Source organism: Gossypium arboreum, chromosome 4, assembly GCF_025698485.1.
Source record: "Gossypium arboreum isolate Shixiya-1 chromosome 4, ASM2569848v2, whole genome shotgun sequence".
NCBI lineage: Eukaryota > Viridiplantae > Streptophyta > Magnoliopsida > Malvales > Malvaceae > Gossypium > Gossypium arboreum.
In genome coordinates, this window is record NC_069073.1 from 114197214 (window position 1) to 114216935 (window position 19722).

The window sequence follows — 19722 nt, forward strand, 5'->3', positions numbered from 1 at the left end:
TCCATCTTCCCAATTTAATCTAGAATGCACATGAGAAATCTTTTATTTTCACAAAAATGAAAGTAATCTTTTAATGTTTCCAAACGTATCATCAACATACCGTCCAAGTCTATGTTAAGCCTAGTAAATTCATTGTAAAATCGACTATTTAAAAATTAAATTTGTGAATCCCAATCCGAATAAGATTCAATAGCTTATATGTCGTGCAGGTTATATTCGAGTCAAAATCCAGTTAAAATTAAATTGAACTTTAAAATCTTTAACTTATTATTTTTATTATTATTATCAAATGCTACTTAAATTTAAAGAAAATTGTGAAGGATGTAAGAAAACAAAATCAACCTTATTATCTTGATAAATCAAAATTTTTATAAGATGAAATGTTAAAAAATCAGCAATCCTGACTCAATTAAACTACCTAACTATCAATTAATGAATCATGATTGGCACATATTATTTTAAATTGATGTTACATAATGGACGTGAATAGAACAAAATTTTAAGACCCTAAATTCGGCCCAATTACATGGCAAAGGCCAATCCAATGTTCTAGCCCTTCACTCATCGTAAGCCTCAATTAAATGTCCATGATTTAGCCCAAATAAAGCCATTTAAGCACATAGTAGTTGAGTCATGTCTATCTCCAATGTCCTTTATTGCCTTTGCTGCTCACATCAGGATTCTCATTTCTAGAGTCAGTATTCTGGTAGGAGGAATCAAGCAAGAATGGGACACTTTCCATCAATAATAATAGCCTTATTGCCGCCCCATAATTTCCATTCTCCCTTCCAACCTCAACAGTTAGGTCGGATAAGATTTCTTGATTACTATAAATGTAACATTACAATGTTTTTATATAAGAAAAGTACTAATTAAAATCTTAAAAAATTATGCACTTTACTAAGAATGTAATCATAAATTTTGAAATTGTTCTTTTAAATAAAATATAATTCTTTTAACTAATTTGAATATTTTTCGGTGATATTTATTATTAAGAAAAATAATTTATTATTAACAAATAAGCAATTATTCTATTTATCTTTGAATAATATTAATTTAATTATTTTAATATAAATCAATTTATCTCATTAATATATGATTAAATTGTGAATAAAATTTAAATATTTCGTATGCATTTGAATTAGAATATTATTAAATTTTAATTTGATAGTATTTGAAATGAATTTAAGTTTAAATAAATTTGATGATTTTGTGGTGAAAAATATTGTATAAAAATAATGAAAATACTTTCTATAAAAATAATATAAATAAATAAGAAAAAGGGTAATTTTATCTAAAAATAATTTTAGGGTAAACTATAAAGATAATCACTCAACTATTAAAATATTTCTTTTAGGCACTTAAAATAGAAGGTTTGCAATTTAAGCATCTATGTTATATAGTTGGGTTATTTTGGTCACATCGATTAAAATCATAAAAGGCAAACTAACATGCAGTTAAAAAATCAGTAAATAACTATGTTAGCCCTCTATTTTTATATATTATATCAATTTAGTCATAATTTTAAAATTTTAACTTTTAAAATTTATAAATATTCTCAATTTGGTCTTAATTCTAAAAAATTCAAAGAAATATATAAAATAAAAAATATTGTTGACAAAAACAATAATACATAAAATTTTAAAATATAATAATAAATTTAAATTTAAATTTTATATTAATATTAATATTAAATAAAAATAACTAAATTAATATTAAATAAATAAAAAAACTTCCCCATCCGGCTCACCACCACCACCGTCATCCTGAAGGCATGATGATTCTTTTCCTCTCTGTTATGAAAATACAAACCACCATCTTGTCTTTTCAAGTGAAGTGAGAACTTAAATTCTTTTGTTTCAGTTCTTAAGAAAAAAGATAACATAATGTTATGTCCAAAACCCTTTACTTCTATAAATCCTACTCTGAACCCGAGATCTCGAGATCTTAAAATCCCAAGGTATTCCTGATGGGGTGGTGAAGGCAGAGAGGGAGACGTATGAGGTGTGTGAGGGTTTTTTTAATATTAATATTAATATAAAATTTAAATTCATTACTATGTTTTTAAAATATTTATGTATTTTATATATTATTATTTTTTCAACATTTTTAAATCTTTATATATTTCTTTAAATATTTTTAAATTATAATTAAATTAGAACATTTGTAAATTTTAAGGATTAATTTTAAAATTATTATTAAATGTGAGATTAGATGAGTAATACGCTTATTCGTAGTAAATATAAAATAGTGGTGGTGGTAAGATTAGATTTTGTGACGATATTGTAGTGTGGGATAGAAAGTAAACTAAATGCACCACACTATACTGTCCATCCAAACCTATATTAAATCGATATAATATGTAAAAGTCAAGAATTAAATTTGTTATTATATCAATTTTTTAGTTGTCACGTTAATTTCTCATTTGTGATTTAAATAAAAGTTATCAAAACGATCGAACTATGTAACGTAAGTACTCAAATTATAATTTTTTTTATTTTAAATGCTTAAAATCAAAATTTTTAACAATTAAAGTGAATATCTATTATTTATCTTAAAGTTTTAACTTTCTAACTATATAGAAAATTTACTTTCTCACTAATATTGAAAAGAATCGCGTTAAGGAAAGTAACTTTTAAATGAAAGCTATATTCCTAAAAAAGTTTGTCTTTAATATACTAAATATATAAAAATTATTCTCCCATCAATTAAATTTTTAAAAAAGTGATCACTTTCCATTGAATCAAAAGTCTGTGTATAAAGTAAGTTTGATTAGGATCATAGCTTTCCCCATAGCTTTGGAATAGGTACCTTTTCGTGGGGAGTAATTTTCCGGACATTATTGCTAAAAAGGGAGAGACCTTAAGATTTGTAGCAAGATGCAAAGTCAAATGGGAGTTGTTTCTTTTATAAACTTATGAACTTCTGTTCTATTTTATGACTTGTAATAAATGGGATGTTTGATATTTCTGACATGGTCCATATTTCTGATTTAGAATGCATGCTTATTTTCTATGATTAGGATGCATGCTTTTGCTCATATGTTTTATGACCCAAAATGCATACAGTATTTTTCGGGGAATATACTGTTTAATTATCTAATTTATTTATGCATATTGATTGTGAGAACATCTAGTCTTTTCGATGATATGATTCTTGTTGATATAGGGAATATGCTACTTAATTATCTAGTTTTTTTTCTTGTTGGTTGCATTAAGTTATCGATCTGTAAAAAAATATTTGTCGCAAGATTTTATCTAAACTTTTAAGGAGGAGATTATTGAAACATTGATTGTTGCAAAGTTTTGTTATAATTAAGGTTGTAATATGAGTTTCTGTAGAAAATTTTAACATTTGATATATATTGGGAATAACTTATATTAGGATGATCTTAAAAATTAAAGTTTTTAAACAACAATAAAATTTTACTACATCATCAAATTTTAAAAGATTAAATTATTATTATACACTCATATAGAGAAATTATTTTATGGATCATTCCCACCACATTATTTATAGTCCTTTTCAACAATTTTTTTCACGTTATTGACACATAATTTTGATAATTTTTTACTCTGAACCCTTAAATCCTTAAACCCTCAACCTAAACCTTGAACCCTAAATTCAAACTAAACAACGAATCTTAAATTTTGAACTCAAACCCTAAATCTCGTGATTCGGGGTTCAAAATTCAAAGTAAAATAATTACGAAAAGTATGTGTCAATGACATGAGAAAATTGTACAAAGATCACTTTTTAAAAAAAATTGATTGCACAAAAATAAAAAATATTAACTTATGAATAAAACAAAATGATTAAAATTTGTAAAAAATGTTTGTTTATAATTTAAAAATTAATTATTTTAAGTAATTTAATTTAATTTAAATTAATTTGGAGAAGATATTAGATATACATGAGTGTATAATAATATTTTATTCTAAAAACCATACATATTTTATTAGATTGACAATTTTCCTTGTATGTTTATAATATATATTTTCGTAATTCTAAATACGCAACAAATGTAGGGATAATAATAATAATAATAATAATAATAATAAACACATAAACTATCACAAAGTAAGATTATTTAAGCAAAGCTGTACGGAAGTAAGATTAATATGCGAAGTGGATAAACAATTTTGATGTAGTGTGGAATTTCAAACAATGCTTTCACATATTAATATATGTGTGTGTGAGGGGTGAATAACGTTTGAGAAGTGAGAAGCCAATTAAGGTTGAATTATTAGAGAGCAGGATGCGGATGGGAAGGGGACCTCCTTGGGGCAAAAGAAGCTTTGATAGAGAAAGTCCCAGAATCTTATCTGTTATTACAACATTTTAATATTTATAACCATTAAACAGAAACAACAACAGTTCTGCTCAATGAAACAACCAGCAACAACAATTATTGCTATTTTGAGTACCCATCCAAAGACATGTCAATGTCTGTAAAACATAGGACCACTACAATTAAGACATTTATATTCTTCTTCTTTTTAAAATATATATTTTTTAATGAAAATTTTTACTTTAATTTTATTCATAAAACCATATTAAAACAACTTACTATTTTGTCAAATGTTTATCTTGTTAAATATTTGTTATTTGTTATAAAATAAAGAGAAATAGAGAGAATAAAGAACAAAAAAATATGAAAGTAACAGAAAATGTATTTTATTGATCAATAGGATGATTATAATACTTCATCGGAGTCTCTATTATATGCATAACAAGTATAAAAGAAGTAGAGATCTAATTCTAATAACTATTAGAATTTAAAGTATATCAAAACTTTATCTTGATCATAATGGACATCCACTTAATAAGATATTCATAGCACTCCCCCTTAGATGTCCATTGGTAGATAATGTGCCTTGTTAAAATCTTATTAGGAAAAACCCTGTGGGATAAAAACTTAATGAAGGAAAAAGAGTACACAATTTATAATACGCATAATATGTTGCCTCATTAAAAACCTTACCAGGAAAACTGTAACGCCCCAATTTTCGGGAATTCTGTGAATGTTGGCATAGGTTTAATTATGTTAGTGGGCCTCTAGAAGGCCCAAGCTTAAGATAGAACCCGGTAATTTTAGTTAATTTTTGTTCCATAAGAAAAAGGGAGTGAAATTATGAAATAGGACCTATGTGAAAATATTTGAAAATGCTATAGGCTAAATTGAAGTGGCCAAATAAATAGGAGTGCAAAATAGGAGGATTTGCATGACAAACCTCCCATTTTACATGAAGTGGCCAACCATCATGTTGTTGTAGACAAATTGATACAAATTGATAATAGGTTAGGTAAATGTTCCATGATAATAGGTTAGGTAAATGTTCCATGATAATGGGTTAGGTAAATGTTTCATGATAAGAATATCATGTCTTTTGTATTAAAGAATTAAATGGATGAAATATGAAGTTTTATTAAAAGAAAAAGGGGTGAAAAGAACAAAGTTTTGTCCATCTTTGTTCATCATAGCTGAAAGTTAGAGAAGAGAAAGGAGAGGAGAAAGCTCTTGAGTATTCGGTCATTAGGAGGAGGAAAATTGAAGGTAAGTTCTTGGTACCTTGCTTCTATTTTGAGGTTCATGAGTTTTCTTGATTCTACCTTAACTCTTGAAGTATATTTTGATTTTTAGTTGTGTTGTGAGCATTTGGTCATGAATTAAAATGAAGGAAATGGTTGTTGTTTCATGTTCTTTTGATGAAAAATGGAAGATATGTGAAGTTGAGCCAAACAAATGAGCATGCATGTGCCTTAGATGCTAAAGGAAAAATCGGCTAACATGTTGTGCTTTGAAATGATGAAATGGAGATTATGCTTAAGTAAAAATCATAGATATGTGATGATTGATTGGTGATATACATGTTTAAATAACATGCATGCAAGTTAGGTGTATGAAAGAGTGATTTGGTAATAAATCTGCTTGGGACAGCAGCAGTAACGTGACTTTGGAAAATCACCATAAATTGTGGGAGATGAATTAGAAGCTGAATAAATTATGTAATTAAAGCTTATTGAGTCTAGTTTCTAATGAAATAAACAAGAACATATTTTGAATTCTGTACAATGAGAAATTTGATTCGTAATGAAGAGTGGTCAGATTAGTCAAACAGTGAAACATGGGAAACTTTGAGAAAAATCTGGTATTGACTGGCTAAACCAAAAATTCTGAAAATTTTATGGATAGAAGATATATGAGTCTATTTTCAAGGAAAATTAACAGAACTTGATTTGGAGTTTTGTAGCTCCATTTATAAATGATTTAGTGACTGTTGCTCAGGAAGACAGCTTGCAGTGAAATTATGATTATGTGGTAAACATTGACAAAAATTTGTTAATGAGTTGCTTATTGTTTTCTTATAAGCTTACAATGATCTGTAGGTGTGGTTGGCCGAATATTGTAAGGGGTTAATATGTAGTTTGTATTTGAATAGTTAGATTAACGTGTTAGTAATCCAATTGTAGGCGGTTCGTGTGTGGATCTCGTCAACATATCGTCGCAAAGTGTGTAACTAACACCTCTTTCTTAGTCTAGATCGGCAAAAGTCGAAAAGCCAAAATGCCAAAACCGGTATTTTGTAGATTTGCGAGTGTGCGAATGCTCGTGAGGTAAATCGATTAATGTTTTTGGTAAGCTGCAAAATTTGGACCGCAAAGTGCATGATTTACGTGCCTCGATATTTTTGGGCTTAATGGGCCAAAATTGGAATGATGGGCCAGGGCCCAATTCGGTAAGAACCCTCGATGCGTGATTCGTTAGTACGTGAAAAGTAGGAATATGCATGAAAAACCCTAAAAGCAGCTAAATTACTATAATACCCCTATGTATGGAAAATTCTTGTTATACCCCTAGGTGCAAAATTACCAAAATACCCCTAGGGTTAAATTGACCTAAATGCATGTTTGACTGTTGTTATTTACTGCATGCTATGTTGTTATTATCTGATGCATGGGATTGGGATATTGACGGAGGAAGTACTGAAAGTGGATTGTCCATGTATTGGAGGCTTTGCCTCAATTTATCGATAAGCGAGCAAAGCAAGGTCAAGAATCGTGGAGTGTTAAATTTGGGTGGGTTGAGCTATTCCCCACATGGAGTGTATGGCTGGTACGGTGGAGTGTAGTGGTTGGTGGGTTGAGTAGTCTCCCAAATGGGCTTGCATATGTTTCTTGATGTTGCATGTATTTTGAAATGGGCCTATGGGCCATCCGTTATCTGAATAAGGGCTAAGGCCGCTTTATTGTAATCTGAAAAGGGCTCGCCCAGACCACTCATACCCAAATGGGCTTGCATATGTTTACTGATGTTGCATGTATTTTGAAATGGGCCTATGGGCCATGTCGTTATCTGAATAAGGGCTAAGGCCCGGTTATTATAATCTGAAAAGGGCTCGCCCAGATACCACTATTACTGAATGGGCTTAGGCCCAATAGGCTGAGTGACTTGGGCTTTGAATGGGTTTTCCTTACACACTGAGTTTCCCCAAACTCACCCTTTTATTTTCATCCACGCAGAAATCCCTAACCATAGTGGGCTTGGAGTGTGAGGGAATTGAGTGGCCACCCGCTCGAAAGTTTGATTTTCTTCCGTGAACTGGACATCCTTTTATTTACGTTTGAAGTTTTTAGGCTTTTAAATATAATAAGGCCGCTTATTTATTTTTGATGGTTTTTATATGTTTTATTAAGATAGATAATATTTATTTTAACTGTTGAAATTGGATAGCTTTAGTAGCGTTTTCAAAAACAACAGTTGATTTCAAAATAACACGACAACAAGCAAAGTTTCCAATGAAAGTATTTTCCAAAATTAATCACTTTTCCTAAAATGACTTAATCAAATTGGTTTCTAGAAATATCCATGACATTAAGGTGTGGCAATGGCGGTATGCATGTCTAGGATTGGATCCGAAGGAGCTTGGTACTTAGCAATCCGATGGACTCACCACCTCTTTTCCGGTTTCCTACGGTGCCTGACTTCCTTTCACTTTAACCCTTAATGAATTAATCTTTTGAACATCAAGTACGATTTTCTGGACTTAGAATGGAAATTTTTTTTTTACGTTTTGATGTGGCATGCCGGATCCGGCCATAACTTCTGAGCCGGGTTTGGGGTGCTTCAAAAACCCAATGAAACAAAACCTCGGTTAAGGGAAAAAGAGTACAACGCGTTTTTACTTCCCTTCATGAAAATATAACATACTTTCTCATATTCTACGTATTCAATCTTGAATACTAGTTTTTCAAATAACTGTTTGAATGTATTGCTAACCATTTATATCACCATTTATATCGCCATTCTTTTAAAAGTCATGAGTGAGGAAAATTTGGGGAAATATATTTTAATCTCTTCAGGAGATTCAACAATAATCATAACAAACTTTAATTACGATTCTTTTATAAAAACACAAATAGGTATTTTGGATCATTTTATAATCCTTCTTCAACTATTTTCACTAAGTAAAATTTACCACATATGTTCAATTATTTCAATTCAGATAAATGAATAATTTCCTGAGAATTTCAATATGCTTCAGCATCCTAAAATCCTTCAAGGATTTTAATATAAACTTTACTATATAGTGTTTCATAAAAGGTTGTAACAATAACCATTAGACGCAAGTTAAATTTTTTTTAAATTGTCAATTTAATAATATATCTAAAGGTTTGGTGCATCCACCACAAAAGAATATTATATCTTTTCATAATCAATGCTAGGACTTAGCGAAAAACTTTGTATTTTTATTCCGCTTTTGCAAAACTACTTCATTTGCACCCTCACTGGCTTTATACCTTTAGATATTTGGACTACTAGTCCAAAAACTCCACGAATTTAATTGTACTTGAGTTGCGTCTTTCTATTTTGATCAATTTATTCTATATCTATATTTCTCAATAGATTTATTCAGGATCCTCCTTTTATTTTATTATTTTAATAATAATATTGCATGCAAAATCATTGTCGACCACTTTTATTATTCGGTTCCACATTTTCTCGAATTGACATAACTTATTGAGATATCTTATTTTCATTATTTTAAAATTCAGTTTCAGGTACTTGAATCTCTTCTGGAGAACCCACCTCCACTATATGACCATCTTGAATGTTTGCTTCTTTACTTTTACGAGGATTTTTATCTTTGGAACCGACTAGTCTTCCACACTTCAAGCATGGATTCCTTTCTTTTACACTAACAGTTTACCCTATTAGAACATCAATTCGTATTGGAGTATTTTCAGCTGGTATATGAGATTTAATAAATCTGGCAGTTGATTTGTAAAATGAATCATCTGTTGAACTTCTGGTTCACATTGCTTTGTACAAGGATTTTAGACATTGATAATTCATTTCAAGTACTTTATTAATCCAAGTTTTTATCATCTCCCTCTAATGTTGGGAAAACTGACAATTCATGTCACAATTAAAGCTCGAATTAATTGCTCAAAAATATTATAAGGAGACTCATATAAATATACATTCCCAATATTTTATTATGACGTGTGTGTTGTGGTGGAGCAGTTGAAACATATATCGTACATCCAAAAATTGTAAGATGAGAAATATTTGGCTCTTGAACAAAAATCAATTGTAATGGGAAGTATTTATAATTTATTGGCTTAATGCGTACAACATGTAAATCAATACAAGCATGAATCTCATGCTAAAATGGAAAGTTTTGTTATCATAAATAATGGTTTAGCTATTAGTTGGAGGCATTTGATAAACAATTCAGCTAAATCATTTTGTATGTGAACATGAGTTACAGGATATTCAACTTTTATCCCAATTGACATGCAATAATAACTGAAAACTTGGGATGTAAACTCACCAACATTAGCAAGATGAATTTTTTTAATTGCATAATCTAAAATTAATCATTTAAACAAGTAATCTCGTAAACGACAGGTTGGAGTTGATAACGCATGTGATTATTTTGTAGATACATCTACCAAAATCATATAATATCAAAATCATCCACATGGTGGATGAATGAGCCCATATTCATTTCAAAAATGTAAGACATTAAATCTCAACTCTAGCTAGTAAGTTTCTAAGAACCAATTTTTATTGAGAACAAGCAACAAATGAGAATTTTTTAAATTAAATAATCTTCTAGTTCTTTAATGGATGTCCATATGAATACTCAATTAATTTTTGCATCATATACGATCCAAGATAGTCTAACTGGTCACGCCAAGTAGTAAACGCATTTGTATTAGTAAACTTCTGGTTTACTTTAACGTGTGTTTCAATTGTACTAAATTGTAACAAATTGATAATTTTATTATCATTCCTTTTAATTTGTATCCACATATAAGTACTATTGTGACATTTACTACTGAAAATGTCTAAATCAATATGAAGTCTATAATGCCACCAAGTCAATAAATATAATTTCCAAATAATTATATGCAGTATTCGCTTCAGGGAATATGCCAAAATCTTCAAATGCCCAAAAATCTATTAATAGCAAACTTTAAGAGTGGATCTTATTTTCCATGCGTATAACAGGTACATAACCAATGACTTTTCATACATACGTTTTCTCTCTTGCAAGTTCTCATCAGTAATATTTTACCACGTAATTTTAATTGAGAACTTAGTCTAAATACTGTAGAGTCATACATACTGTAGAATTATCATATTCTATTGCTCATGAGTAGATCTTTCACAGTCAAATATTTTGCTTTCAGCCCTTTAATAGGGATTATGACAAAAGAATATCATAAAAATTATAAATTAATAACTCAATCCCTTTTTTTTTATTCATATGAAATATAATATTTTCTTCATTCACAATTCAATATGAGATCCATTACAAATAACTTTTTAAAGTAATGCATTAACCATCACAAATTTTGTGCTTTTTAGATAGTGATATATTAGCTCTTCTGGAGCTTTCAACTAATTTTGTATTATCAAATATTGAAATAATATTTATTTGTTTGTTTCAGTACCAAATAAAATAAATATTTTCTATCTGTAATGATAGAATTCATTACTACATTTTTATACTATTCCTCAAATAATATTAACAGAAATAAAATATTTGGGCATATACCACATATGTGGCCAATAATCTTTCATATCACATTGATAACATAAGTTAACTTTACCCTTTGAAAAGTAATATTGAGAACTCTCATTATTCTCTTATTTATTACTATGTTCCCACTTTTAGTGGGCCATAGTATATCTTTTATTTTCTTTATGTTTACATTCACTTCGGAGAATGCAATAAATCTAGTAGGACGGACTTATAAACATCCCAATAAATTTTTTATTTCATAATCACCATCGCAAACATGAATGATATTTTAAATCAAAATCTATCTATGCATGTTGTCATGATTAGTCTCCAATTATAATAAACAATAAATAAAACATAGTAAAATATACCTGAAGATCTTTAACATCATCGTCATCACTAGAAGGTATGAGATAGTTCGAAAATTTTCTTGATTTCATATAGCTAACGGTATCAAATCTTTCACCATCCTTAAGAACAAAAAGTAAAATAAGTTAATCAAAACAATGATAACATATAATGAAATAAGAATGAAAAATAATAATCAGATATGAAACATTAAATAAAAGAAACCTCCAATAAAAACTTTGCATCTTGCCGTCAAAGAAATTGAAAATCATGGAGGATAAATTTGATCGTCGATAAAAAGAACTATCACTTTGAGCAAAATCGTGCTGATAACGTGTTATAAAATAAAAAGAGATAGAGAGAATAAAGAACAAAGAAAATATGAAAGCAACAGAAAATGTACTTTATTGATCAATGGGATGATTACAATGCTTCATCAGAGTCTCTATTTATAGGCATAAGAAGTATAAAAGAAGCAGAGATCTAATTCTAATAACTATTAAATTTAAAGTACATCAATAAGATATTCATAACATTATTTCTATTTTATTTTAATATTACAATTATTTTTTAGTATTTAAAATTGATTTTAGTTAAACTATCTGATTTATTTATCAATTGATGATCTAAAATTCATCATTTTGAATTTCAAATTGAGATTTAAGGTTTTTTTAAATTTATTTTATGGTTTATGAAAATTAAATTTTCAAAAATCATAATATCATCTCTAAAATTTTAAGTTTATTTGGTAAAAGGTAAATAAAAGAAGAAAGAAAAATAGAAAAATTACATAACATGTAAAAGATATTTTGTGGTTCAATTATTAGATTACAAATTTTTCTATCAAACCTTGTGTTAAGTTCATATTGAAAATAAGATAATGTAACACTTTTATGTTATAATTATAGTTAGAATAATGAAGGTGTTTTGGGGTTTCATAGTGTTGAATTGAGTTCAAAATTTGAGGCTTGAATTTAATTTTTCTTTTATCAAATTTTATTTTTAAAGCTCAAATTGAAGTAAACAATGAAGTGCTGAAGGCAGTTGGATTAGATTAATTTATATATAAAATCTTTAACAAAATATAAAATCCAATTTTTTTAATATTTGATTGAAGAAAATAAAAAATTAGGAAAATTGGAATAAAGGGTAATAATAGGTGAAGAATATTTCACTATCTATGGCATCCACAGTCCAAATCCTTCACAATTGTGCAAATGACAAGAGACAAAATCCTAGAAAAGGAAAGTACATGTAGACCACACCAATCCCCAATTTGCACAATATCTTTAATTTGTGGCTCTCAATTTTCACCATCTGTGACTGAATTCGCATGCTACACTTAGTGAAATCGAAATCAATTTTAAATATAAATAAATTTAATATTAAATCATTTAATAAAATTATGTAAGTTATGAAATTTAAAATATGACCACTTTTAAGTTTCTTTCATTTTTGAAAATAGATAAATTAATCTTTTTAGAAAAAAAAAAGAAAGTGAGTCTTTGTACTTTTTAAAGAAAATCAGTATTAACACATATCATATGTTCAATTTTGATAGTTCAGTTTTAAAAATTTTCAAATTTTCATTAAATTTTACAAAAGACTCCAAAACTAATAAAAATTAAAAATTTTTAAAAATTTTAAAATATTGTACCAAAAAGTTAAAAAAAACTAATAAGATTTTCCAAAATTTTGAAAACAAATTAAAAATTATAATTTTTTAATATAGATTAAAACAAATTTCTTTCTCATAATTATAAGAATCATCATTTGATGATATATTTTTGTAAATAAGTAATTATTCACATGCAAAACACCCTAAATTCATCTAATAAAACCCTTGTGAGAAAAACAAAATGAAAACAAAGAAGCACATAAATAATATTAAATCATGGTACATCAAATAATATGAGGGGTTAAAATGATAAAATTGATGTTTTTAAAATAATAATGAGGGTACTTTTATTTTTATATTTTATTTTCAAATTTTGTTTAGGCTATTGATAAAAAAATTATGTTAGTTAGATGATTAATCCGACCATTTAAAACTAACATCTACAAGTTCTCTAATCATTGTAGAAAAACAGTTTAATTGGATCACATATGAATGTTGATTTGATTAAAACTGTTCAAAAGAGATTAGATTTTATTATAATTAACTATTTAAATTATTCAAATGACTTAAATTATAAATTTTAAACCTAAACTAAACCATTTAGTTATAATTATCTATTTGAATTGACTCGATAACTTGAATAACTCTAATAACCGACCTATTTAATATAAAATTTAAAGATTTAATCAATTTTTACCTGTACGTGAAAAGTGTTACTTACAAGAATATAATTTCTTTACATATGAATGTTGATTTGATCAAAACTGTTCAAAAGAGATAAGATTGTATTATAAATAACTATTTAAATGATTCAAATGACTCAAATTATACATTTAAAACCTGAACTAAAATATTTAGTTATAATTATCTATTTGAAGAATTAATCGATTTTTCCATGGAGAAGGATTTTACTACCTGTTCCTGTTCTTCAATAATGAATCCATGGAATTGGCATGTAATCAACGAACTAAGAACTGTGGGGGATTATGATATATAATGCAAAAGGGTAAAATATACGCAGGTTGTAGAGAGGAAAGCGAAGAAGGCTTCTGCAAGATTATTCATGAACTGTGTTCTTCAGTAGTATTCATGACAAGAACACCCATAACCCCAAACAAAAGGAAACTATAATTAAAAAAAAGGTCCAATTAATCTAGTTTTGCATAAGAACACTTGTATACTTGTGAGGTTTACAAAATCATATAATTTTCAAATCACAGCGGATAATTTCTGGGTGTGGATCCTACAAGAGAATGAACTCTGCACTAAAATTGATGTATCCATTAGATAATGCAACTTTTAAATAGAACAAAGTAAACGAAATCAAAGCAAGTATGTTCATATCCTAAAGAGAAAATAAAACTATTGATTAAGAACTTAATAAGACCAAATGAAAGGAACGAACTTCAATGATTTTAGAAGGAAAATAAGTACAATTTTCCAACAGAATTGTCACCTTTAGGCTTCTAGGAATTTAGGGTTTTTTTCAGGAATCGCCATCAAGAGAGAAATTGAAGATTCATCAGAAAAAAAGCTGGAAATAGAAGAATAACAAAATGATCGTTTTGGATTTATGGAATTGTGGGTTATATTCCTTTTGTAAGTAACAAAATAGATTACTCTTCATTAAACAACTTACTCTTCCTTTTATATATCAACGAAATTCATATTGTCTTTCCAAGCTGCGACTTGGATTTATTGGCATCGCAACTCGGCCTCCAATTCTGCATTTGAATTTTGCTTCTTTGAAACAAGGGCAGGGTGGTCACATTGGCTCGTGATTTTGCCTTGGAAAACATTGTATGAAGTGGTTATTTAGTTCTTAGAAGGAGAGGATGCCATCTTTAGTTTAGAACGTTTTCTTTAAGTTCAATTTTTTTCATAGTTTTTAACAACTATTATTCAACTCTCAATTTAGTTGTGGATTGCGATAATTCTTTGGATATTTATTTAATATTAAGTTTTTCTTAGATTTGTTTATTCCTTTTTTTGTTATTCTTTATTTTCATAACTTTTATATTACTTATAAATTTACAATAAACTAAATTAATTATGTGATCAGAAGATCCTTAAGTTAATGGTTCAATAATTAAGATAGGATTAAAATAGATTTAGAAAATATGGTGCAGTTTAATTCTCTTGATTTGTACTCATGTTGTTAATTCTAAGTGATAGATAGGTTAGTGAAAATTCTAAGGAAAATTGGATTAAGAGCCAGCCACCCACTTTACACTAGCCATTTAATAAGAGGTTACCCCAAGATTGATTCTAAGTAACAACTTTCAATTGACAACCATAATAGCCAAATGAGAAATTGGTAAATGTAGTATACCACTTGAAGGTGTTATGGAAGGTGCGACAGTGACACTTGTGCTTTTCAAGCACTTAGCATAAATATGGAGACAGTTCCATGTCATTGATTCTAAATGAATGTTTATTTAACATAGATTTTTTGACATTGACTGAAAATGATCCTCAACCACTCCATTTATGAATTGAGGTTGAATAAGTGAAATACTCTATTATTTTTACTTGTTTTATTCACTTTTGATTTATGTTAGTAATTTAGTTAGTTAGTTGAAGTTAGTTGCACACTTTCCTATAGGTTTGGTCCTTAGAATGTTTCTTTAATGGATTTATTCCGTTGTAATTATCACTTGATGATAATACTATTCCGTTGTACGTAGTTATCATACGAGTAGTGAATATTGTTTTGTATATATGTTTTCCACTGATTGATCATTCACTTTCATTTCAAAATTGTTTGTTTTAGTCAATGATTCATTTTCTTCTTTCAATTTTGAAATAAATTTTCTCTAATTAAAATTCATCAAGACTATCTTGTAACTCATCAAATGTATTTGTATTTAATTCACTAAAGTTGGAGGATACCTTGGGCTCTTCAGGAGACATGAGACAAAAGTTAGCTACTTCATTGTAACCGTCATCATCTGAGGAGCCACATCACTTCATGTAGCCACCATTGCTTTATTTTTTTTGTTTACTCTCTCCTTTCTTCTCCACAAAAGATAATCAAACTTGGTGTGATTCGGTTTGTTGCATCCATGGGTGCATAGCCTTCCCCTAAAAAATCTTTAAGTTCCTAGGATTCAAAAGCTGCCAAAGAACAGCCAAAAGGCTTATGAAGGCCTCCTTGTCGAGCTCCCTCATTGTGAACTCCAACCAATCATTTCCCTACAAAAGAGGCACTTAATAATTAAGCTATCATGAATGTTGCATAATCTCAGTACCTCGTTGTAGAAAGGGCATTCTCGTATGGCATGTAAAATGTTCTCTCTCAGATCACCACATCTCCTGTACTCAGGGTTATTGTGTGAAGAAAGATTGGCTCATTTAACAGTCGTGGGAAGGATCTGATGGCCAAGTCTCGATCCAAATATCTTGATCTTGGGCAGCATTTTCAGATTCCAAATTTCCTTTCAAAAAAACATGACGCGACCCATAACCCAAAGAGTTAAAGGAGTAGCCAATTATAAAAAATCAATATAAATTTTTTTCTTTGATATACCCTACACATCAATGCCATCAAAGGAAAATTGATTCCTTTTATTGCAATGATTTTTAAAGGTAAACAATGAACTTATTTGTAAAAAAATAATTTAAATTATACAAAATTGGCTTTGGGATTGAACTATAGCGCCTGATAATTATATTTTTATATAGGGTCAGGAATTATAGGTTTAGGATTATAAAATTAGGTGTTTAGGATTTGATTTAGCATTTAGTGGAAGAAGTGAAGAGGGAGTAGACATAAGATTGAAGATGAAGTAGAGTTAGTTGGTCAGTTCGGGTATTTAATTTGATCTCAACATCTATATGGGTTAGAGTCAATTAAATTCTGAATGAATTTAAGTGAATGTCCAAGTCAGAAAATAAATGAGAATACAACACCTATTAACGTCATAGATCGGCCTAAATCTTACACGTAAAACTTGACCCTAAAAGGTGTTGAGATAAATTAAGATTGAAAAAACACACATTTCAAAATTAATTTCACAACAACACTATCTATACATATGATACGAAAAGGCTTATGCTATTTCCCCCTTCAGAATAATAACTATCGAGAGAGTTCAGTGGGGGGTAAATGATTATGAGCAACTAAATCTTGTGCTCCAATTCACTTGCCATATGTGTTAAAAGGAAAGAAGAAACAAGGCAGTGAGAGAGATAGGGATGGATATATCGTAATAGGAAATGACAAGGAACAGGAAGCAAGCAGAGATAAGGACCTTAAGATTCAATTTCTTCTCTTAATCGACTGCTTCTAATGTATTTTTTTTTTTAAATATACATTCTTCTTCTTATACTTGCTACAACAGTCCATCTATAAGTTCGAACCAAAAAAAAGAAAGAACAAAAATCAGTGGATCTCATTATATAAATATAATTTATACTTTACAACAGAATTATGTTGTAAGTTTGGGTTTGATTCCAAATAACCTTATTCTCTTCCTTCAATTATAAAAATAAAAAATATATTTTATATTTTTTAATTGATGTCATAAATATTAAACTATAAAATTTTAATTATAAATGGGGTTGACCATTTGTTTGTGTCAAATTATAGAGTAAATAATTAAAGATTAAAATATACTCTAAGCTAAGTTTTTAGAGCTGGACTAGTGGTCGAACTAGTCAGGCCATTGGTTCATACGGTTGGATTAAAGAAATTATCAAAAAAATCATAAAAAAAGCTAGTTCAATCGATTTTTTAACTTGGTTCAACCGGCCTTTCCGGTTCGCGGATCAATCAATTTGATGCTTAACTTTGGATCTATACCCTAATCAGCTCTTGATCTGATTGGCCAATCTAATTCAAACAATCATGACTCTAAGTCTTGTAGTGGGCCAAATTTGCCCGGGCCCCTTTGAAACCCAAAATAAATACCAGATTACTAAACCAAAAGTTCAAAGAAATAAACAAAATTTCTAAATAGTAATAGTCCATTAAAAGTCCAGTATACAAACTAACCAGCCCAAACTAATACCCTAAACCAATACCCAATCCCCAAATTAACCCAAGACCCAAAATTACATCGGCCCAAATGGCCCAGAAATTTTAGAACAGAAAACCTAGGGTTTCTTTCCTACACACGCGCCGCAGCCAAGCCTCGGCCCTGGTCTCCGTACTGTCCAGCAGCCACACCCGTGCTAGCATAGCCCCGTACCCGAACGCCACACACCCTATACCTGCAGAAAAGGGACAAACGCACAGCAAAACATACAAAACGACGAAGAACATTGTATTTTTGATTTTTTTTTTACCCTATTCGGCTATAAAGCTAAGGGATTTCATCAGTTGTAAGGTTAGGCGCACAATCAATACATTTTGAAATACAAAACGCAAAAGAAATTGAAAGGTGAGATACTGATTCTGGCTTCTTTTTTCGTTTTCCCCTCCATTTCTTTTTCTCCAGTTTTACATACTGCGCATTTTGAACATAAGAATCAAAAGGAAAAAAGAGAGGCCTTACCTTCGCATGCGAGCCCTCGGAGTCTTCATCCCCTTCGCTGAAATCGAAGTCGGAGATAGAATTTTGGGGCTAGATCGATGAACTCGACGCTAGAATCTAAAGGGAGGAGAAAAGGGGTGTTGTAGGCCAATTTTGGCCCGTTTACAAAATACCTAGGCCCATTAAACCATTTAACCCATCCTCAAACCCAAAACCTAAAATTAACCTAGCCCAACATCCAAGCCCAATTCCAAAACCCTAGACTCCCACTTGCCTCTTCCCACTCTCCCATGTCATGCGCCACCAAGACCACTCCCACTCTCCCATCTTGTCTGCCTTGACACCATCACACACCCCATTGTCCATGCCCATGCCACCGCAAACAAGCAAAAGCAGAAGCAAGAATGGAGAATAATAATAAAGTATGTAAAAATTAGGCTATATAAAGCCACCCAAACAACAAAAAAGGGAAAAGGGATAAAAAGTTTGTATCAAGAACACAAAAAAGGAAAGCTCGGAAGGTGAACTTCAATTTTTCTCTGTTATCTCAATCTTTCATTTATCTTTGCTTTGTTTTATTTTTTTCTTTAACTTACTTTAAAACGAAAAAGAATCAAGGAAGAAAAGAGTATTACGGATCTACCCGTGGCGCTCCCTTTTCGATTCTAACACGATGAATCGCCGGTGATGATGGGTGTTGAAACCTTAATCAAGAAAGGAGGAAGAGATAAAAGAGGGAAGCAAAAAAAAAAATCCAACAAAAATTCCAGCACCAAAAAATATTTCTAGAAAAAATTTCCAGCAAAAAAAAACCAAAAAAACAATAGAACGACCCAAAACAAATTCAAATTAGAGATTGAAGAAACAAAAAAATCTAAGGTGATTTTTTTATATTTTATTTTAATCCAATTTTAAGTTTTTAACCTATATATATTAAAACATAAAATATAAATAAAATAAAATAAAAAACAAAAAAAGATTTTTTTTTACCTTTCAAAAGCAGTCATACGGTGGCCGTGGCCGCCATGCGCGAGCCTCCATGACCGGACGCCTGACCGGATTTCCTTCCCCTCCCTTCTCTCTCCTTCTCTCTTCCCTCTCTCTTCTTTTTTTCTTTCCCTCCTCCAAATGATTTTTTGGGTTATTTTGGCCTTATATAGCCCTCCAAAGCAGCGTCGTTTTGGGGTTGTCATTAACCCCAAAGCGACGTCGTTTTGACTTGGACCGTTCGACCGACCGA

At 29.7% G+C, this 19722-nt stretch overlaps 1 long non-coding RNA gene across 2 annotated transcripts; it reads right to left on the bottom strand.

Annotated features, from left to right (window-relative positions):
- Positions 1 to 14027: 14027 nt before the first annotated feature.
- On the bottom strand, positions 14028 to 14926 carry LOC128291427 (uncharacterized). 2 transcript variants are annotated; one of them, XR_008281204.1, is made up of 2 exons: positions 14462 to 14926; positions 14028 to 14265 (listed from the first exon to the last, which is right to left on the bottom strand). It is a non-coding gene; the product is annotated as an uncharacterized LOC128291427 (long non-coding RNA). The 2 variants fall into 2 exon arrangements; XR_008281203.1 differs by having other exon boundaries at positions 14028 to 14270.
- Positions 14927 to 19722: the final 4796 nt, after the last annotated feature.